Raw genomic sequence first — 24,036 nt, 5'->3', positions numbered from 1 at the left:
TATTCTTTTGACTCCAGAAGTACTGCCAGAAGGAAGGACAATTTCCATTTCAATTAAATGTTAAATTGAAGGGTGGAAGGAAGCTGTTAGGGATTTAGCAGAAGCATGCACGCCAAACAATTTACTACTCAGTAACCTGCATGAGTTTTTAAAATTTTGGTCACAGGTCAGAATGATTTCAGTCATGAAGGAAAAATTTACACTATTCAAAAAGAATTAATGTTGCCTGATAGAGATATTTCAATGACAGAACTGCTGATCTTCAAAAATAAGCAGCATGATTTAAACAGCTTAAATGAAAACCACTTGGCTGTAGATTTGAATGTCTGACTGAAAATTTCAATAAGCCCAAGTATTTATTGAAAACAAAATAAATACAAGCATTTAAAATAACTTATATAATAATTTTATCATGTCACCATAAAACAAGAAAAAGGAAAAAGTCTTCCATTTTTCTATGTCTCTTTAGGAAGGTGGGGGAGACATATTTTAAGTCCTTTTATATAGCTTTCTTACTTATTTCAGTGTTTTAATTCTTCTTATACGGATGGTTTACAGATGTGTAAAAATTTGCATTTCTCAATTCTCATAAGTTGAAGAAGAAAGATGTGAGAGAAGGTTATAGGTCATCCCTATCCAGCAGAAATGGGATTTCTTTGCTAAGCTCCTAAAGTTCCAAAATTCCTTAATTTCTTACCAGCTTTATAAACTGAATACTTCTAAATGTCATCTTTCCAGCAGGAAGCAATGCAAGACTATAATTCCACATGTTAGCCTTGGGAATTAAATTTGCATATTTTTGAACACTGTCTTTTGGACTAAACAGAAAATGGATCTGCTGAAAAACGGGTTCAGCTGTTTGGAACAATCTGTGGACTGCTGGCCAGAATCTACTGCTAGTCACGAAGAGTAGTACTAAGAGGGGTAACTCTCAGCCTGAGCACAATTAGAGGTAAACCTGGTCCTGCAGCCACCAAAGGAGTGACAGAGCTCATTGGTGACTGGTCTAAGGTAAGATTGCTACAATACAACACTAAACCTCACATACACAGTCAGAAGAAAGGAGAAATACACAGAAGGGAGGAACCCCTTTGCAACTATCTACAGGGGAGAAGTAGGTAGCACTTGATACTTCTACCAAGTACTGGCTGTAACTCAACAGGAAGAAGGGATATTGTCCCCAAGCAAAGTCCTATTCAACATCCAATGGAGAGCTCAGCAATTGCTCCTTATCACACAAACTGACAGGTTTGCATTTTCTGCTGATACAACACCCAGCATTAAACTGCCAGGCTAGGAATGGGAAGAATTACCCAGCCGCTCCCAACTGGTAGAGACTATTGGGCTTTTTTATGTCCCCTCTTTGAGGGGATATTTTTTTCTAGAAGTGCCTGGCAATTTCTATTTGATAAATTCTCTGCTAGTGCTACGGGCTGGTGATGTGTTTTGCCTGCCCTCATATCTTTCCATGGCTTTGACACAGCTACTACTTCTGACTTTTGCTATTTTTGTTCAGAGAGTTGAGAACTGCTTTACATCCTTCTAAGTACAAGTAAGGAGCCCAAACAATATCTGTGCAACATCCAGTTCTCCCAGTTAGGAACACCAACAACCTTTTAGGTCCAAGTTTCCAGCCAATGATTTCCTCTAAGCTTCTAGTGAGGAACTCCTCTCCCCACCATGGTTGTATCTGGTGGAGTATGATGTTCAAAGGATACACTTTTCTATTATATACATAATCTCAAATGTTCTTGTGAATGATTTTTTGACCCCAAACTTCTTTTCTAGAACTTTCAGGCTGATGTAGGAACTAAAATATGATCATTTCAATGCAAAAAAGTCCCCAAACCTAACAGACCTGACAGAACTCTACCATCTTTGATATATAAGTGGACATAAGAACAGTAAATGGTATAGAAAAATAAAAGTAGTACAATAGCAATGGGATTGTAATAATTATTTATATTTGATTCAAATATTAGGATAGAATCTGATGGCAGGACTTGATCAGTGTGATCATGAGGAAAAAGTTGCCACAAATCATGACACAAAAAGCAGTGTTTCCAAAAGGAAAAAAAAAAAAAAGAAAAAAAAAGAAAAAAGAAAAAGAGATTGCCCATGACACAAATAAAGACCTATAAACAGGAAAAATGAAGAGGGGGTGGAGGTTGGTTGTTTCTGTGTGTGTGTGAGCATGGCACAGTATGAAAAGTACTTTAAAAGGATACCAGTCATACCAAGTGTCTGTTCCAGACAAACAGAAACAAAAATGGTATTTGCACTGCCTATCTTTTGTACCTGAAAATTTGAAGGCTGGATTCTGCAGTTCACCTCATACAAACTTTGTGTATAACCATTGCAGAGACATAGGCTCCTGTAGAGGAGCAATGATTTTAAGGACACTAGATTTATTTTTTTAATTCCTAAGATTTAGCAGAAAGTTCTGAGCAGAAGGACATCTTTCTGATAACATGGACTAGCATAATGAGACGAGCAGGGCACGTAACCCTGTTGTCATCTCCTTATACCAGCAATCAAACCAGCTGTCAGGAAGAGTCAGCCTGCAAGAGCTGGATACTTAGAAATTAAGCAATGTGAATATATCTGACTTGTAACTTTCAAACCTGCTGTAAAGGCAGAGCAGCTCCAAACAACACAAAATATGAAACAGGCTTCGGAGTGCTGATTTTAAACCTCTGAAACACAATTCATGTAAGAAAAACAAAGACATCTACTCAAATGTTGTGCCAGTCAAGCTAGTGTCCTTTAAAAATAATTCCCTAGTTTAAACTAATGACATTTATATTCGGTAATGGACTTCAGGTGGAATTCATCTTCCAAATTTAGACATCCATCTGGGGGTGAGATGAATCATGCAGTGAAAGCGCTTATTTCTCTCCACTGACTATAACGGGAGCCTACAGAACCAGCTCATGTATAGGCAGCCAAAGCTGGCGTTAACCAACCTGTCTCCTGACAGCTAATGCACAAGTTTAAGTGGCATGGCATGCCTAATGGTCATCTCCTTCCACAGTCTCAAAAAAATCAGGCTAGAAAAATTGTCCTTCAACAGGGTAAGAAGCAGCACTGCCAAAAATTAGAAACTGGAATTAGCTTAAGTCGTATTAGCACCCATTATTTTTCCCCTGCACAACAGACAGGTGTTTGTTCATGGAAAAATAAGCACAACTTTCAAGTAAAATTATTTTAAAATAAGGCAATTATATAAGGAAAGCTATCAGGAAATCCGTATCTTCAGATAATGATGTGTAACTGGATGAAAATATTTTATGAAGTTTACTAATTCCTTAACCTCAGCCTAAACTTAAAAGAAGTTTCTACAGAAAGCAGGAACTAAAGATTTAATTATCAGTTACATAGTAAAGTATACTATTAAATCAAAATAATCCATTATGATTGAACCAAACAGTTAAAACCAGTTATTTGCAGAGCTGCCACCTTCACAAGAGGAACAGGGCAGCTACACTAAATAGCAGACTCTTGTTTCAAATAGTGTGAAGATTCTCAAATGGAATATTGCCGTCCAACACAGCATTACTTCTTAATTTACAACTAGCAAGATCTCTTGATTATTTCAAAATCATTACAGACAGAGACATGTATTTTTACCAATAAGCATGTCTGGAGGAGGAAGTGCAATACAAAATCACTGCAAAGGAGTCAAAAGGGAGAGCAGAAATAATCTGCTTACAGTCAGCCCAGGCCATGCATTTGTTTGACCTATACACACTCAAAACCACCTCTTCCTTAGAACATCCATTACATGACCAAAATGTTCTATGCACCAGTAAGAGGATAAAGTCTTATGAAATTAAGCCATTGACTGACATGTACCTGCAGTCCTATTCCTGGTCTGAACATGATCAGATTTTATATTTTGGAGATTTTATATTTTGGTGGCACGCACAAGGTCTCACAAAGAAAAGAATATGTAACCAGTGGCCTTAAAACCCTCCTTAAATATCTTAGCATCCCACTGTGGGCCAAAGTTTGAGTACTACTGTTAGAAAGGATTCTGGAAAACTAGTGACAGAGAAATAAAAATAAAAAAGGGGAAGCTTCAAAACAAAGTAATGGCTGTACTAAGCAAGATCCAGAGGTCCATGTCCATTCAAATAGCTTCTCACTAACAGCAGCCAAGAGTGGAGCATGCAAGAATACAATAAATACACAGCAATGTTTCCCAACAATATTCTTTGATCCCCCAATGGTTTGCAGAAGCAGGATTTCCTGAACAAGAATAGGTAGGTATTTGATGATTCTTCCACGAAACAGCAGTTTCCCTCTACAGTGATGTAATGTTTAGACTCCTTAAATTCCTGGGGCAAGAAATTCTATAGCTTAATTACACGTTCTGTTGGGAACCACCTCCTTTTGTCTGTTTTCAATTCATCATCTGCTATATTCATTAGGTACCTCTTAGTGTGTGTGCACTAAAAAAAGACAGTGAATAAACACCCCATATTTTTGTCCCAGTAGTTGCTGAACACTCAACAGGATGCTGTCACACCAGTTTTGGTCACCTCTTCTACCTTAACAAATTCATGCTGCTCCTCTTACAGAAATTGTTCCATATTTCACATTTTCTCTTCCATGAAACTTCAACTATGTTCTTTTTACAGCAATGACAGGGAAAGGTGTAAGCAGGGCAAAACTGCATAAGATGATTAAATTTCTTAGAAGTTATAATCATGATTCTCCCTTTCTTTCCAAACCATTTCTACTGGCAATAGTCAGCTTTGAAGGCATCTTTTTAGATGAGAAGGCAAGCTTCATTCTTCCCCACCTCCAAATAGAACACATGAAGCAATTTATGGGAAATTTCATCTGCCGTTTTAATGTCTGGTTGCTGAGCAATGTCAGGCCCCTGTGTAATGCTAGGGTCTGCCTTTGCATCTGCTACCCATCAGTGAAGTCTGTGAGCTCACTTTTCTTCCATACACCTTATTAACTTGAACATGCTCCATTAACATAACCCTGGATAATTATTACCTGGAGCCCTTCTCTACTGTATTTACTCCAACCCTTCTCTTACATTTTAGTCATTAATTTAACCACATGAAATCCTTTCCCCCTATCCTGTGACTGCTTGGTTTCTTCAAAATTCTTTGGTGGTGATCCTTGTCAAATGCTTGTTGGACATCCAAGGAAACTGCTTCTGTCAGATCTTGCTTATTCATGTACTTCAAAAAATCTATAGCAAGTTTGCAAAACATGACATCCCTTCACAGCAGGCTTCTAACTCTTCCTCAATACATGATGTTTATCCATGTTATTTTCATAGTTATTATTTTCACTGATATACTTGGAACAGACAGGCTTAGTAATCTGTAGTTGCCCAGATCTGTCCTGAAGCCTTTTTTAAAAATAGTGTCACATACAGATTAGGACACTATAGATCACACACACACACACGAATTTCTATCTCAGGTAGGTGTTGTATTTGTTGCTCACTGTCTACAGTACAATGATCCTTGCTTGCTTGCTGTTTGGAAAGCTGTACCTCTAAAGTAAAAAGCAAGCCTCTCTAAATACATGAAAGTGGTTTTCACTTTTTCAATAGAAGGTTTAAGCATTATCTTTAGGAAGATCAGTACATAATAAAAATTTACTGTAACACTAATACTACGAATATTTAATTGCATCAAAAAGTCACTCTCATATTTCCAGTCTGTAAATAACAGTTCCATAAATATATGCTCCTGTGCAGCACTGGCCATTCAACTATGTAATAGCTGTCCTAATTACCAGAAAACACAAATGAGCTTGTGAAGACACACTTATTCATTTGCAAATGAGACAGCATTTAAAGAGAAGTAAAACTTCTAACATCTTTCTGGATCTGAGAACTTCTGTGGAAATTATAAACAACAAGCAGGTAACTTGAGATAAGGACTAAAACAACGTACACAAGTATTTTTAGGCTCACCAATTTTGTGTGAAGTTGAAGTTTTACAATGCAAAGTTTTTAAGTGCCATTTAAATTTCAGGTTAAAATTCACACAAATTTTCTTCAACATAGTGCCAACTTTCATCTCTTTTAACTCACATAACCAAAGACAAAGAATTGAAAATTAGTCTTACAAACGGATCAAGTGCTTTTCTGTGGTGCAAGCTAAAATGCTAGGTTCATTGTGACCGTATTTCTACTGGCAGGATGTTACAGTTACACATAACAGAGTGTTTAAATGCATATGCAACTGTTTCATCTCCTTCTTTACCTCCATATTTTGCATCAGTCTAATAGAAGCTTGTACTTCTAATACCAACAGAAGAGCAGCATGGATGAATCAATTCAGTATGTTTAAATCAACTGTAAAGAGAAAATAAAATTTAAAAAACACCAAGATTGGTAAACAGACCATTGGAGCAAGCATAGTGTTCACATCCTATGTTTTTACAACATGAAGAAGAAAAAAAATTGCCCTAATTACAGATGTTGAGAAAACACCTTTCCAGATAAGAAATGAAAACTTTTCCTTGTCTTAAAAGCCTCTGGCGGTGCTCAGTCTTCTGGGCAACAGGGAAGTTAACAGTAGCCTCATTGCTGCTGCTGCAGGAGTGAGAGGACACAGCTGACAAGAAAGCCAAACACAGCCTTGATATTAATAGCAGAAAGCTAAGACACCCAAGAGAACAATGCAAAGAGTTCTCTCCCCTCTTCCCAAGCTGTCGTAAAAAAGCTGGAAGGAACAAACAAACTTGTCTGTGAATACAAACAAAAATATTCTGCCTTTCAACACCTGTATTTAGTTTCATTTCAACTGCCACACTTATTAGTTTGGCCCTCTTAAATAATTTAATGAAAATCACAGAACAGCTGAAACGGGAAGGGACATCTGGAGGATGCCTACCCCAACCCCCCTGCTCAAAGCATGTCAATGACAGCAAGTTGCTCAGGGCTGTGTCCAGCTGGGTTTTGAGTTATTGCCAAGAATGGAGAATCCAAAACATTTTTTGGACCACCTGTTCCAGCAATCTATCACCCTTAACATAAAAAAACCCCTCTCTTTTTTCTGGTGTTTAAATGGAATTTCCTGTATTACAATTTGTGCCCATTACTTCATTCACTATCAGTGGAAACTACGGAAAACAGCCTGACTCTATACTCTTTATTCCACCCCATTAGTTTATTTACACACATAGGGTGCCCCTGAGCATTCTTTTCTTCAGGCTGAGTAATCCTAGCTTTCTCAGCTTCTCCTCATAAGAGAAATTCTCCAGACCCTTAGTCATCTTAGTGGCCCTTTGTTGGACTCTCTCCAGTATGTCCATGTCTCTCTTGTACAGGGAAGCCCGGAAGCACACAGTACTTGGCATGGTCTTACCAGTGGTGAGTAGGGGGAAAGGATCACACCTTGATCTGCTGGTAGCTTTTCCTAATGTATTTAGAACACTTCTGTCCTTCTTCGTTGCAAATGCACAGTGATGGCTCACACACATCTTTCCCACAAGGATCCCCGGGTCCTTTTCTGCACTTTCTTTTCAGCTGATTGGACCCTACCACATACTGGAGCCTGGAGTTGTTCCTCCCCAGGATCACTGAATTTCCCTTTACTGAACTTCTGGAGGTTCCCATCAGACAATTCTTCTGTCAATGTCCCTCTGGATATCAGCACAACCCTCTTTGGCCTATCAGTTCCTCCTACAAGCCTGCTGAGAGGTGCACCTCTGAGGGACCCCCAGGTCAGCAGCAAAGGTGTTAAACAGGATTGTCTCTGGTACTGAGCGCCAGGGTACACTGCCAGTGACTGGCCACCAGCTTTTGAGCCACGTGTGATGCTGTGCCACTGATGCCAACTCTTTGAGCCCATCAGGTCAGGTCCAGTTTCCAGTTGCTTTCACTATTCACCCACCTGGCATGCACTTTATCAGTTTGTTTATAAGGATGCTACAGGAGACCACGCTGAAAGCCTCACTGAAGACAAGATAAACAATGTTCACTGCTCTTCTCTCATTTACCCAGCCAATCTCATCACACAAGGTGGTTAAACTTGATTTCTTCTCCATGCTATGCTGACAGATCCAAATCAACATCTTGTCTTTCATAGTTGAAAGTTATTCTAGCTCCTGTTCTTCATCTTCTCTAATCTAAGCTTTTGTTTTGGCTCTTTTCTTTTGATGTCTACAATACACTTACTAATAGTTGCACATCTACTAATGGAGATGTCCCTAAAACAACTAACAATCTCACAGTACTGCTTAACAAACTATTATTCCAGCCAGGCACTGAAACAACAATGCTTCTTTTTTTCTCCACAAATGTATGTAAGCTAGTAGCAATGTTGTTGCAGCTGTAATGGCCTAATGACCTCAGAGAAGCAAGGAAAACACCCTCCTCCCTGCCCCCAAATATACTCATTACTTACTGCCATGCCCATAAGAAATTTTCTCTCCTTTAAACTGAGTATTTTGTTAACAGCATCCTTTCTACACATTTAGGATAATAACCATATTTTGTCAGGCTCTTGACAGAAATAACTTATCTTCTCAGATTTCCTGGCTTCCCTGTAAAAGAAACATGAGGAATTTCAGGAAGCATCTTCTCCACAAGTTTTCTCTTAATTTTTTCACCCTCTCTCTTCCCTTCAGAAGTGAAGTGAAGAAATATCAGGGCCCAAATTATGCTTAGGAAAGGTCCATCCTTACACTATCAAGAATGAAAGCAAGCACAGCACTCAATGCTCTGCACTCAAGTGATGGTGTACCTAGAAGGTTCACATCCTTTCAACCTGCACTAAAACTAGAAATGCATCAAAAAATTTTAGTCAGCAAAGAAGCAATACAATGTTCATAAATTCTGTCCATTTTTAAACAATTCCAGGTAATAGATAATCCAAGCAGCTGGCTTGGCTAACTGCTAGCTCAGCTCTGTAGGCACTACAGTAATGACAGGCTACAGTTGAGGTTTTACACTGTATTATACACCCGATGAAGTGTTTCAAACACATGCTGTGGCATTAAATGGAACTGGAAGAGCAGATTACAACATAAATCCTGTATTCTTTCACCAATTTAGCGACGGCCTGCCAAAAAAGGAGTCCATTTTAAAAGCAGTGTTGTACATTCAGCTGGGACACGTCTGCTACAGTTCTGACAGACCACGGACGACTGTCTGACAACCTTTTCTGGAGTACTAATGCTCTCTGCAGCCCAGTGATTAACTAAAATATTTTGAACAAATTTTGATGTAAAATCAGATTATAACAACTATCACAATTTTCAAGCAGCTGATGCTCTGGGCCAGTGCTAGCTGACAGCACCCATTTAAAAACTCTTTCACACCCCATACCAAGTTAAATCAACTTGGCACTCTTCTCTCTGGTAGACAATTGTCTCCTTGAAGTATGAGCACTATTCATTCAAGTGAATTGCTGCATTAAGGGGGCAGTTGGCTGGCATGGGGAGGACTGGACTGATTGACAATGCATGTTAGTCACAAAGAAGTTGCAGCAAGAGTTTCTGAAAACCAAAAAGCAGTCAGGACCGTGAATAGATGAAGCAGGCTGAAGACACAAAAGTACAGGATGTATCCAGGAAGATGCCGGTGCTTCAATAAGCTTCCTAACTATGACTAATCTTAAAACAGTCTTCGTGTCTTGTTTTGTAAATTTAGCATTTCAAGTGTTTCAGAGAATTTAAGTTCACTACTTAACCCCTTAACATCAGCTAAATATTGCAGCAACAGTTATTTGAAGAGGATTTTTTTCCAGAGCTATGTATGCTAAACAGCTAAGAGCTCTGTGAAGCTTCCTAGGGAGCGGATTTTATTAACCTCTGAAATGTTAATAAAGAAACGCGAGGCGGCATTTAAGGGCTCATTCTCAAATTATTCTAAGGAGATTACAATACTCCCATCCCCCTTCCCCTTGTGAAATTTCAAAGAGGAAGTACAAGAAACCCATACAGAAATTGTTCAGGTCATAACAATCACACAGTCAAATTAATTCCTGATTCCAACAGATACCAGAAGCACCAGAAGAAAAACTTGATACAAAAGAGCGCAAATGATCCATTTTATGAGAAGTATAGAAGAGTATTACACAAGTAATCACTAAATTTGAGTTCATTTGTCAAGTATTATTTCTTCACCATTTGTGTACACAAAACAGATACTGCTGTGTAAAGCATTAGTGGAAGATGCCAAAGGCACTACTGCCTACTGTGGAACTCCATGGGATTACTCCAGGCACCACCAACAAACACATGAGATAACATCCAGTTCGATTTTTGGTGTAAATGAATTACCCATTTCTCACCTCAGCAAGATTACATAAAGGCACTAAAGACACTCAAGATGCCAGCCTGAGGCTGAAAATACAAACAAGACTCCCCAAACCTCACACAAGTTGTCACAGAAAGCCTAGATTTAAACAGCAATTCAAACAGATTCCTTTAATCTACTTAAGGATAAACTCCTCAAAAGTTTGCTTAACATTTGCTAAGTGCTTGTTTTCCTCATGATAATTCTTATGCCACGAAAAAAGGTTCATAAAGAGATTCTAGTTTCTGTAAAATATTTGTAGCCAAGGTTAAGTGTGGTATGTTATTCACTGCTCAATGCAGTGAACTAATATAACTACAATCTAATTGAAAAAGGGCTAAAATCTTTGATTCAACTGCTAAATTAACCTAGCTGTTTGAGCTAACAGATCCAATTTCACTGCCTGTTAAGGCAGGCAACACTTTTTTTGTCTTCGTTTTATACTCTAATGAAGTCTACTTCAATAGAGTTGCCTCCACTTATCCCAGAGGACGATTTAGTCCTTTTGTGTACAGCTAATCCAGCTCTCCCTGAAGTCAAGGGGAATTTTGCACTTGACTTCAGTGTGAAAAAGGATCACATCCTAGAATAGTAATGCTAAAATATCTGTGAATAAAAACAGGTTCCGATTTTCCAGTTCCTAATTAGCCAAAAAATGCACCAGACAAACAAACAAACTATCCTAAAACAAAGCTTTTAAAGAATTAAAAAAAAACTAATGTCCATTTCAGTTTAAAGCATGTGAGACATTATTTTATATGGCAATGTTTTTAAGGAGAATGATCCCATTCCCATATTCTGACTATAACACTGTACTATCTGCATCTGCTTTGGCTTTCAGTTTCAGGGGAACTCGAGGGAAAAGTAAAAATCCATTAAATCTAGGAAATATTTTGAGAGAAGCAACAGTTTAATGGCATGGTTTCCAAGCTGTAGAAATCCTGCAGCAGTAACACTAGCAAACTTTTCAATTTTCCATCAGAGCAATCAGGGTTTCCTCAAGAACTTACACTGTGATAAATCGGCAGGCTCAGAAGTTTTTGCAAGTTACTCTGTTGGCCTAAATATGATTTGATTCCACCACATAAATTACCTGGTTGCCTGGCTACACTGTACTGCATATAATGCAGTAAACAATGTTTACTTCTAACTATTTGTATAACAGCAAAAATAGAGTACAACAGACATATGAAGCCAAATTAAGTCACACACAGACTGACCACATGTCATATATAGTTATAATAGTAAGTTACTTTTCTGATGGCATTTTTTTAATATTTAAAGTGGAGAAAAAAATTTTTTTAACTGAAATTTCTAGAAAGACACAGGTTTATTTTTAGGATAACCTATACTGAGTTTTAAAACATACTCAAACTATGTTGCTAGCCACCAAAACTTTAAACAATATTAAATCATCACACTGGCAGAGCTAATTCATAACCACCTGAAATCAGGTGAATACACAAATCACCTGAATACACAAATATATAAAGTAACATAAGCTGCTGCATGGGTAAAGAATATTCCACCCCTTAATGTCATCTAGATTCTGGTTCACTAGAATCTTAGACACATTTAGGGAAGACAAGTTTAAATGACAGAGATTTGTTTCTATTTTCAGAAATAAAAAAGAAAACAAAAACGTGGAAATATGGGATCTATCCATTCTAATACCTTAGAGGTTGTAGTGACCAAAAATTATCCACAAACTAAAGCTAATATTCTCTTTTGTGACTATATCTAGATTTAAAGCAAAATGCGGTTTGCACTAGAATTACTGCCCTCTATATCCTTATCTAGGAAGCAACACATTAACCTGTACTTTAAAATGTAACACTGGTTATTTATATGAATTTCAATTAGAATTTCCATTCAAATGCTGCTGAACGCACACTAGGAAGAAATAAAAATGTCTTGCATAGAAATTGCACTGTCATTGCTTAAATAATTATGTGTATAGCTTAAAAGAATTATTAAGACACTTTACTATTACGTTAAATATACACACAGAAAATCCATGCCCCTGGCAAAAAGCTAACAGGATTAGTGCAAACCTAATATGTAGAGTCAATATATTTTACTGACTAATAAGGATCAACCTCTTTCTTTGGGAAAAGTATGAAGAAGCCCAAGCGTAAATCTGAGATGAAATAGTAATTTAAAATAACCATATAAAATAAAGGTGTCATGCTTGATAATGTAAGTCACGTATTAACTTGGCTATGACTTCACCATGTATGCACCAGATTTAAATAGTATTCTGATGATATGTCAGACCTAAGCAAAAGGGAAGGGGAGGTAATCAAAGAGCCCTAGATTTCATAACCAATGCAAATGAATTCCAGAATATTTAAATACACCTACTATGCATGAACAAGTCAAACGTTTCCAGGGAAATAATTTTTCATCTATAAACTAACACTTGTCTCATTTTACGTACATCATGATAGCCTGAATCAATCAGTTCTACGATTTCTACAGTGTACAAGATAAGAAATGATTCCTAAAATGAAAAAGATTGATATCTTTAGCAAATTACATAATGCGCAATTATTCAGCAAGATATTTTGAAAGCTTATCACTTTAAATAGCCTCAATTGCTATGATTTATGAATTGTGTTTTAAGTGTGTAGCTGTGCTCAAAATACAGTACAGAATTGTACTTGAAAGTAAAAAAAAGGTACGCATATTACTATTGCTTCCTAGCCATATACAGTTAGCATTTAATTTTTGTGTGATCTGAAGCTGACAATTTTGTACTTGCATTTTGCTCTCTCACTCAGAACTGCAGAAGAACAACAAAAGCCAAAAAACACCCCTTAAAACCCAAGAAATAAATACATATAACCCTTATTTTCCCACCAACTACAGAATGTTAATACAATGCCTACTTCTCAGGCTTGAGAAAACAAATATTACTCAAGAAAATCTCCCCAACTGACTAGTAGTAACATCACAGGAATTATCCTTGTTTTCCCTTCTCTTTTCTTCATGGGTAATTGTTTTCAAAAGGAATATTATTTTGCTCTATGCTCTAAGTGTTCCTGAATAGAATATTTAAATTGACTACGAAAAAAGAATTCAACATGGCTGTCTACAGTGAGACTAACATACTCTTTTTCTCTCCCCAGTGAATGTTTTTCAGCTATGTATGGATGAGCTGATGTGGCCAATGCTATTATAACCTTTAATCATCCATTAAATAAATATTTAACACCAGTATCAGCTAAACAAGCCCATCCTCTCTTTGCTTTAAGGGCTTTGTCATTCTATAATGCAACTTATATTCTAAAATATATGGCAGGGGGAGTCCCAAAAAAACAAAATCAAACAAAATACTTTGGCAAAAAGCCCATATATCACATGTCTCAGAAGCCAGAGAGCACACTTACATTTTAAGACATTGCTGCTGGAAAAAACCTGAACACTTTTTATTTCAAACAGGCAGAATAAGAAGTACCATCTGTTGCTCAAAGAACCCATTCTGAAAATTAGCCTCTAACTAAACTTCCAAGAACTTTTACTTGAGACATTAAGAATTTATCCTGAAAGAAGTGGATTGAAAAAAACAAACTTCTGGTCTGATTTACAACAACTGCTCTTTCAGTAGGCTTCAGCTAAAGAACACGTGCATTAAAGAGAAGCTCTGTTCAGATTTAGGATAAAAAACCCCAAACAATCAAGAAAACTACAAGTCTTCTGTCTCCATTCAGTAAGGGAGAGCCTTCTTTTAAAAATGATACACAACTCACCTGGGCTAGTCTTCACACAGAGCAAAGAATGGTCTTTGCCTCAGAAAACTTTTTTAAGCATTGCATAAATTTGCATCAGGAAAAAAGAAGACAACAATCTGTATTTTCACATTCACCTGCCACTGAAATATTGCAGGATTTCCTATTAGGAGAGATTACCTGCAAGCCCGTAAGATGTATTACTAAGTATGTTCATAGCTTCATCAGAGCATCGCCACAAGTTCACATCTCTAAGGAAAAGTGGAGTGTTTCAACTGAACTACCGCAACCGGAGCTGGTCACAAACATTAAACACCAGTTATCAACCAAACACTGGAAGTCGCAAAATGTTCCACTGGCATGCTCTGTTTTCAGCTCAAGAAGGTCCAAGAAGAAGGACACAAACCACCTGCTTTTATCACCATAAGCTTTCCTCTCATTTCGTCTCACTCTCGCTTAGTGCTCACATGAATACAAAAACCGTGTCTCTACGGATGTGAACTTTGCTACTAGGTTTGGTGCAGATCTGTAATTTTTAAAGATGTTTGGAGACCCCTGTTTTATACAAATTTCTGACATAAATGTCACACTTAACTCTGTGTTTCTCATAGACTAAGTCTGATCAACTTCTAACTGAAGCACTACATATTTTTTCTGTTAATATTTTCCTGAAGACCTCAGTTTGGGAATCAGCAGCATAAGGTTTTAATCTCAAACTGCAGACCTCCAGAAAAACAGATCAAAATCAAGGCAAAGAAAGGAGGTACAAGAGAACTAAAAAGATGTATGACTAATCGTGGTGATTTGTTTTTAACACTCTACAATGAAATACAGAACTTTTGAATTTATTTTTAAATTTCCTCCCTCAACCTCAGTTTTGATAATGTTTTCTTTCCTAAGTTTGGCAAACAAATGCCAGTTTCAGATAAACATGCACTTTGAAAACAAGAATATTTTCTAGACATTAATTCTATATTCATTTTTCAGTGAAGCATACTTTAAAAAACCTTAAAAGCATTGTTCATCTGTGAGGCACATGTGTTAAGTTAAGCCTATAGAAAGGCCAGCTTTTATGAATTAGACCAGAAGCCCATCAAGCCCAAACACCTGAGTCAGACCAGAGGTTCACCATGGGCCCCCACCATCTGAAATGCTGGGCAATACCGGATGCTCAGGAAGGGAGCCTAAGAATTAGGAAAGCCTGTGGCCATGCTGTCCTTGGAGCAGTCTTTCAGCTTCTGGACTTTGGAGTACTATTACTGGCAAAATAAAGTATTTATGTTGAACAGGCTGCGCTAGTAAAAATCAACCAGAAACAGGAAGAGTATGAAAAGAAAGAGAAGGATTTGGAGGGTTTTTCTTCTACTCTGCTGTGGTTACAAGCGTCAGTCATGATATTAGTTTCCAATAAAATGTTCTTGAAAAGCAAGAAGATACACATAACAACTGAGACCTGTTTTTTCTTTGTCACATTTCAAGCATAAATATTAGTGTTGTTATCTAACCACACTTAAAATAACTTATTAAAACTGGATTGTTCACTATTAATTTGTTTTAAGTCTCCCTTTCCTGGCTGACTGCCAAAACAGTTATAATGCTATACAACTGCAATACACAAGAGATCCATAGCACCCTCTAATTACTCTTTAAATACCTCGCACAAGCACTGCCTTTTCTTACAATTGTGAGGCCATTAGGTAGGGTTGAAAATCTCAAAACCTTTAGCCCAGATACTTTATTTTATTTCTGAAGTCTGCATGCAACCATCAAAATATTTGCTCGAACTATGGGCAAACATTTGGAATGTGAACACCATCCTCCAACCCTTCTTTTCTACAGGGGCTGTCAGTCCTGGGAAGCATACCTGAGGCCTGACTGCATTTATACTCCATAATTCACATCATGAATAAAACACTACTACTGTCTCAGTTTTGCAACACTACAAAGTGCTTTGGGTATGTGCAAAGGAACTTAACCCTACTAAATCAAACTCCTTCAATACGAAAACTGAGTTTAAATGTCTGATTAATGCCACAAAATTCTCCTGAAAGTTTCTCCAAAACAAAGTTAAAGGCCCTGATCTACAAAGATTTACTTATGTGGGTGAGTTTAATCAACTTCACTGTCAATGGAATTAAACAAAGTTATTCCTTCTTGTAAGCCTCATCTAGATAACCTTAAAATTTCAACTAAAAGGGTTCATCACTTCTGAAGAATCATTTAGTTTTCCCAGTCTTCTCTAGACTTCTGATGTTAAGAAAACCACAGAAACATCTTAAGCCATAGAAGTTTTTCATCTCCCTGAAGTAGAAAGACAAATTATTTAATGTTCAGTATCACCATCAGAATTCAAAATTTACATGAACACTTAAGATATAGGTGCAGTCAATACTGATACTTATTGAAGTCTCATGTAACACTACTATAAAAGCATTTACCATCCAAAATCACAAAGATAAAATACAGCCAGGTTAACAAAAAAAGTTATCCAATTCTCTACTCAACAACTAACAGTGTTCAAGAAGCTAAAATACAAATTATTCCAGTCTGAGGTTTTACTTCCTCATCATTCTCCAACCATGCTCTGTAACATTACCTAGTTCTACAGTCAAGAAAAATCGAAACAAAACCCCAGTCTTGGCCACAACAGTCAACACAGCCTTAAATGCAGTTAGTGATGATCTCTACAGCAGTAACCCACTGAGCTGTGGGGCTGGGATACAAGCCAGGACTAGCTAGAAGTCCAGCTTGAGGGCTTGATTTCAGCTGTGCATGGCTTTGGTCCACTGACTTATGGGACACAGCGTGAAACCCAGCGCTCTATATGGTGCCTATCCAAAATGACAACAGAGAGCATTTCCTATCCTATTTCCAGCTACCCTCTACATTTTCAAAGAATATGTGTTTAAAAAGAACAAAACTCACGCATAAGTAATAGTGTTTACTTACTCAATTTCTAGCATTAAAGTTACTATCATCTTGATCTCTGATCCTGCAATCAGCCATGCATGTTAACTTTACCTAAGGGTGCAGTCCCCCTCATTTAATTAACTTACTTTGGTGCCAATTTCTGTTTTGATGCACTGGCACCATCAAGGATAAACCCCCATAAATGCAAAAGGCAGTAAGAATGACCTCTTATAAGCTAAAATTAAAATTGTCCTACAGTTAGTTGACAGCATCTTTTCAGTATTACATTTTCTCTACTAAACGAAGCATACACATAGGAAGTTGTCCAGGTTTACCTTCAAAACCTGGCAATTGGTGATACAATCTGGAACTCTACAGCTCTAATCACTGGTGTGAATGCAGCCAGGGACTGCAGTGATTGAAAGAAGTTCCCATATGGCAATTGTAAAGCAGCTAGTATTTAAAAAAAATATAAAAAATAGTGATTATCACATCATAAAATCCATCACTATAAAACAGCCTCCTACTGGCACTCTCAAGGAGAACAGAAATGAAATAAATCCTGAGACTGAGTTACCTACTTGTATTTGGAGGTGGCTCCTCCAAGACAAAAGCTAACCCATTCTGCCACAGTAGAGAAACTGCAGTTCTCCTCATGGATCAATCTGTTCCATCCACAGGCACAGGACTTTCAGCACCAGAAGCCTGAAATCTTTCAGGAGGACTTCACAGAAATCACAGGCTGTGTAAGTATGCACAGAATTTGTCCTACCTGAAAAAGGCTGCTTGATGCGACACAGGAGAAAAAGGACGCGCTGCTAAAGTCACTTTTGTGTTAGTACTGACACCAATTTTTAAATTAACATCAAGGTACCTTACTCAAACTGTGACCAAACTATGTGGCCAAACAGTGGGATGCAAGTAGGGAATATGAATGAAAAGAATGTATTTCTTTTAACTAATGTTTTCAACACAAGGAATTATCTATTGAAAATGTACAGCTTTTGTCCACAGGTAAAGCAGATGGAAAAGTAAAACCATGCAGCCAGTTAGTTCATAAAGTAAACTTTGACCACATAATCTGACATGTGCCACACTGCAGACATTTGCATCGCTGTCACATGACAGCCATGATTTATCAGACTGAACAGAGTGACGATTTCATTCTCCAGGAGGTGCAGAAGTGCACAAAGCCCAAAATAAAGAGCATTTCTTTGGTGCAGAAGCATAGTTCTCTGCTTTGTTGCATGAATATTGATAAAGACCCCTATAATGTGAAGTTTTTCAGTAATTCCGTTACATAGCATGCAGCACACCAAAAATGTATTAAGTATTTTTCCAGCTATTTCAAAATAATGCAGCAATTTAAGTATACTTTTAGTTCCACTCATTTGTTTTGTACCCAAAGAACTGTTGTTGAGTAACAAGTATTTCCTTGAAAATTTCTCACTGTAATACAAAACACAGATTAAAGCTACCTTGGGCTCACCAGTCTCATTCCAGATAGAATGGTATGGGGGTTCAGTTATTAAATAACTATTGAAAACTGGACCAGTAGCTCTGCAGGCAGCAAAACCAGGGAGGCCCCACTTCCTGCAGCAATTTCCAGCTTAAGTGTTGCCGTGAACTCTCTGGTGTGCAGGTTAAAAGCGCCGTTCTACCTGGCTTCCTTACTTCCAGATATTTTGTAGAAACTGCTCACCTGGGAGACCTCTGCTGCCAAATTTATCTGAAATCTTCTAAGAGCCAAAAGAGTTGTTAGAGGGACTGAAGGCACACAGAGATTATAGTTGTATTTAAGCTGCACCTGTTAAAGAAATAAAGCTAACAAAGCACGTGGAATTATTAATTACTGGCAATTGTTGTTACTAACTACTGTCATATCTGGTACCACAGGACCTTTTTCTTTGAAATTCAGCAGAAGCACTGTGTCCATGCTGCTGTCCCTGTTGCTATCACAGATGCTACCTTGTCCCAAAATTAACCACAACACTGTGGCTGTGCAGAACACACACAGAGTCTCCACTCTATGCTTGTGATCAGTAGGAACCTCCTATAACTAAATTTACAGATGCACATCAGAAATAAGAGTGGAAGTGCGAGGTTTTGTTGTTTGGAAAGGAAACGTCCTTACTTCTGTGAAGCCAACAAAAACATGGTTATGGCTGAACTATACCACAAACAGAGGTACTGCAAAGGTAACTCACAAGGCAATTCTATCCCTCTTCAATGCTTACTTTCCAAAAAGGAAAGAGAAAGACTCTGAAATAAACTTTCGTATCTGGCTCCCCTGACTTAAGATCAATTTCACTTGAAAAATTTGCCTGAAATATCATTCAGCTATCTATGAATTATATTAAGTGAAACACTTTCCTTGTCAACACACTCCAGGCTTCAAAACTGGTTTTGGAACATTCTGCCACCTTAAATAAATCCAAACATCTAATTTTTAATTAATGACTGGCCTCTGCCTAGGGTTAAATCCAGCAGGTACATCTGAATATACCTTTACAACATGAGCTTCAGAAATATTTCTGTCCTAGTTTTCCCAGTGCCAAGAGGATCATACCCACATGCATACAAGACATGTAGAAGCCCATATATTAATATAATAAATAATCATACAATAAACTTCACATATTTGTAACACTGAATATTGAAGAAGTCACACTAGCCCTTGGTCTGAGCACACTACTTGAAACACATCAAGCCTGAGGGTCCACAGAGAGCAGAAAGTTATGTGCAGACTCCACAGGAACAGGAACCTCTGTGTGTCCAACACATTTTTTTTTTTAATTGTAAGGAAGACAAGGAGCCTTCATGAAGTGTGATGATTGAACATTTAAATTAATGACTCAGAAACGTACAGCGGTCATATTCTAGGCTCGATAATGGGATATAAACCAGAACAGTAGGGCGGGAGGAAGAAAAATTAACAGAATGTAAAACCACGCAGGCCAAGCTACACGCGACTCCTGAATTTTGCCCTTTCCCATCCTCCGGCCCCGCGCCGGGAGCGGCTCACGCCGAGCACCAGCCCGGGCGGTGATCGCCGCCTCCGCCGGGGGACGAGCAGCCGGCCCGCGGCAGCCCGGCGGGCAGGGCCCGGGAGGGGAGCCGGGCCAAGCAGGGGTCACGGGGCCCTCCCCCACAAACTTACTGCCCGCAGCCCGCCCCACGCAGCCCGCCCAGCCCAGCCCGGCTCCCGCCCGCCCGACCCCTCGGCCCCGCGGGCAGCAGCTCGGGCCCGAGAGAAAGTTGCCGAGAAAGTTTCTGCAGAGGAGAAGGGGCCGGGGGTGCGGGACGCCCCCCGCCCCCGGGGCGCGGCGGCGGGGCGAGGCCGGGGGCGGGCGGCCGGGGCCTAGCGCCTCCATCGCCGCCGCCATCGCGGCCGCAGCTCCCGTGGGGCGGCGGAGCGGGGACGCGGCCGGGGCCTCAAGCCTGAGGGTCCACAGAGAGCAGAAAGTTATGTGCAGACTCCACAGGAACAGGAACCTCTGTGTGTCCAACACATTTTTTTTTTTAATTGTAAGGAAGACAAGGAGCCTTCATGAAGTGTGATGATTGAACATTTAAATTAATGACTCAGAAACGTACAGCGGTCATATTCTAGGCTCGATAATGGGATATAAACCAGAACAGTAGGGCGGGAGGAAGAAAAATTAATAGAATGTAAAACCACGCAGGCCAAGCTACACGCGACTCCTGAATTTTGCCCTTTCCCATCCTCCGGCCCCGCGCCGGGAGCGGCTCACGCCGAGCACCAGCCCGGGCGGTGATCGCCGCCTCCGCCGGGGGACGAGCAGCCGGCCCGCGGCAGCCCGGCGGGCAGGGCCCGGGAGGGGAGCCGGGCCAAGCAGGGGTCACGGGGCCCTCCCCCACAAACTTACTGCCCGCAGCCCGCCCCACGCAGCCCGCCCAGCCCAGCCCGGCTCCCGCCCGCCCGACCCCTCGGCCCCGCGGGCAGCAGCTCGGGCCCGAGAGAAAGTTGCCGAGAAAGTTTCTGCAGAGGAGAAGGGGCCGGGGGTGCGGGACGCCCCCCGCCCCCGGGGCGCGGCGGCGGGGCGAGGCCGGGGGCGGGCGGCCGGGGCCTAGCGCCTCCATCGCCGCCGCCATCGCGGCCGCAGCTCCCGTGGGGCGGCGGAGCGGGGACGCGGCCGGGGCCTCACCTGCCTCTCCTCGGCGTGGCGGGTGGGAGAAGGAGGGGGGGAGGGAAGGAAGCGGGGGCCCCCCCGCTCCTCCCGGAGCCGCGGCGACCCGGGGAGGGAAGCGGGGAGGAGGGGAAGGGAGGAGGGACGAGGAGGAGGGAGCCGAGCGCTCCGGTGCGTGCGGGGAGCTGGAGCCTCGCTGCGGGAGGAGGAGGAGGAGGAGGAGACTCCCCGCCCCTATGGCCGGGATCTCCGGTGGGCACGGCGGCCCCTCCTCCGCACCGCGTTTCCCTCCATGCGCTCCGGGTCGGGATCGCCGCGCCTCCCGGCCGGGGCAGCGCCTCCGCGCCCGAACCGGAGGCCGCGGGGAGGAGCCGGGCGGCCCCCGCGGAGCCGGGCTGGCGGCGGCGGTCCCTCCTCCGCGCCGCTGCGCACCGAGACAACATGGTGGAGGCGTGCGGGGCGGCGCGGGGGCGGCGGGGAGGGAGCCGGGGCTTGCCCTGCCCCGCGGCTCGCCCGAGGGCGGCCGTCTACTCCCGGCCTTGGGTCGCGGGGACCCCGGTCGGAGTATTTCCTCCCGCCGTGCCGTGCCGTGCCGTGCCGGTGAGCTCGGTGAGGCTCTCTAGCCAGGGAGGCTGAACGTGAAAGATTCCGGCAGCGGAGCCCTTCGGCGTTGTGCGTGAAAAGCGATCAAAAATAACTTTTAAAACTCCTCGCCTAGGCGTCTTCAGGTGGGCCACGGCTTTAGGCTCGGTACATTTAATTTCCTGTGGGTCGAACAGAAGGAGGATGGCCCTCCGGCAGTGCGGGGAGCGGCGCCGGCAGCTCGGGAATGCCCAGGGCGGCGCCGCGGTACAGAGCTGTCGCCGAACACCGGGCGAGGAACGAGCCTGTAAATTACGCATCAGTAACTCCGGAGAATTCTACATTAAGGGTTCCCTCTCATCGCCGTTCCATAAGTCAGTGTTTCGTATTTTAAGCAATAAAAAACTGGATTTGTGTCAAGGTGGGCTTCATGGAAAAAGGTGGTTCAAATGCATGTAGCCTTCAGAACTGCAGGCTGCAGGGAGGAATGAAAGAATATTAAAAAAAATGAACCTAAAGAGCCAAAGTTTACATGGGCAAATCGGCAATTCTCATTCAGCATTATTTTTTATTGTTTCCAGCTCTCTAGAAATCAAATGTACATCTCTCCCTGCTTTATTTTCTTTGAAGGCTGATCAGAAAACAGTTGTGCTGATCACTAATGATAACCTAATATAGTTTGTTCTTAAGACAAAGAATTGAGTCAGGATTTCCAGTTTATTTTACAAGCAATGCTGCAGAGTAATGCCATTTGTGTATTTGCCAAATGTATTTGCTTTTAGAAGACCATAGATAACACTTAAACAGTTAATAAAATAAAATAAAATAAAAAAAAAAAACAAACAAAAAGTATTCCAGATTTGGAGACTCAATACCATAAATTATTCTCACGTAACCCTCTTAGAGTGGTGGAATTCATCATATCCTGTTCAGTCAGAAATCTAACTCACATTATACAGAATTGATTTTTAATTTAAACAGCAATTGTAAGTTTTACAAATTGACCTTGGCAATGAATTACTTAACAGTTTGCAGACTGGTTGAAGCTCTAGGTCAGCCATGGCTTCACAACTCCAACTGGGCTTCTGGTAGTCTTGAGTGAGAGCGAAGTTTGAACTCCAGTATCATTTGTGGTGTTTTGTATGCACAGGCAAGTGTTGCTGATTGGTTAATTTTACAGCACAATGCTAAAACTTGCATATCTGAAAAACACAATACCTAGTTGTGTTACCATCTTCATGATGTTTCAAAATTACTCACATAAAAAATTTTGCAGCATTGGGCTAAATCTTCATAGTTAGAGATGTACTGGCTCTTGCCAGCTGTCGCTGTAATTTGACGTCTGGGTTTCAGGTTCGGTGTTGATGGGTGGGATTATATGGTAGTCCTTTCTTACGGCACCTGGTGATGCCTGTGTGGTACCGAAAGGTTTGTTGGGATTCTCAGTTCATCACACCTCTCCTGTTGCTTTCTCTCCTAAAGAACAATGTAAGGGAAGATTTGGTGGGTTTCTGAAAGGCTGAGCTGTTAGCTGTGTCCTCTGCTGTCTGTTTGACGTGTATGTGTGCTATTGGCTGCCACAGACAGAACTGGGGCTGCACCAGTGATTGACTCAGTAGTGGAGAGACTGTCACGCTTAATTTCAAGCACAGTGTGATTAAAATAGCAGAGCAGTTGGGGAGAAGATGAGCTGACCAGTCCCATAGCTGAGAGCGGGCTCAGACTCACACCATGTGCGTGTGAAAGAATAGATGAGGGTTTGAGTCGGGAGTCTTGGAGGCTAGACATGCTTTCATTGCAGTGGAAAAATTGGCTGCTTCTTAAATTGTCATGCACTTGTCGCTGATAGTCTGAGTATTCCTCAGAGAGTTCCTTTTATAAGGAAATGTTGAACAGGTGACTTAAAATGATCAAACTGTTGGTAGTTCACCCTGATTAATCCTGCACAGGATGGAGTGTCATTGCCACCTTTTGCCTGCCAGTGAGGCAGCCTGCAACCTGTCTGCCATATGATACCTGGGTACAGCTCACTTACCAGGGCCGTTCCTGAGTGGGCTCTCTAATGTGTTGCGGTGCAGGTGGACAGACACTGCTTGGTATTCATTCAGGAGACTGAGTGGATCAGCCAAAACTACCACAAATCTCAGCTACTAGTCAGGCAAGGCCAGTGCTTGCTTCTAGGAATTTCCCCTCTCTTTCATTCTTTTGTTTTAAGTTAATATTTTTGACCTTGTGAGGGAAGGAGGAGGGAGGAGCTGCCCTCGAATGCTTTAGCATGGCTGGAATATAGTGTAAGAAGCTACTCATGCAGGGGTTCATTGCTGCCATTTGCTGAACACAGTTTCCCAAATAGCCCTTCGGACAGGCTCAGCATTCG

The 24,036-nt window shown here is 40.9% G+C and overlaps 1 protein-coding gene across 1 annotated transcript in view; it reads right to left on the bottom strand.

Annotated features, from left to right (window-relative positions):
* The window catches only part of YES1 (YES proto-oncogene 1, Src family tyrosine kinase), a 50,395-nt gene extending 28,967 nt beyond the window's left edge, over positions 1-21,428 (bottom strand). Inside the window, exon 1 of the mRNA XM_041477664.1 lies at positions 21,096-21,428. The gene's annotated coding sequence lies outside the window, so the exon portion shown is untranslated. The remainder of the gene's footprint in view (positions 1-21,095) is intronic.
* Positions 21,429-24,036: the final 2,608 nt, after the last annotated feature.

The sequence above is a fragment of the Pyrgilauda ruficollis genome, unplaced genomic scaffold (genome assembly GCF_017590135.1).
Source record: "Pyrgilauda ruficollis isolate IOZ18807 unplaced genomic scaffold, ASM1759013v1 scaffold41, whole genome shotgun sequence".
NCBI classification, from domain to species: domain Eukaryota; kingdom Metazoa; phylum Chordata; class Aves; order Passeriformes; family Passeridae; genus Pyrgilauda; species Pyrgilauda ruficollis.
This window is presented reverse-complemented; position numbering and strand designations above follow the sequence as displayed.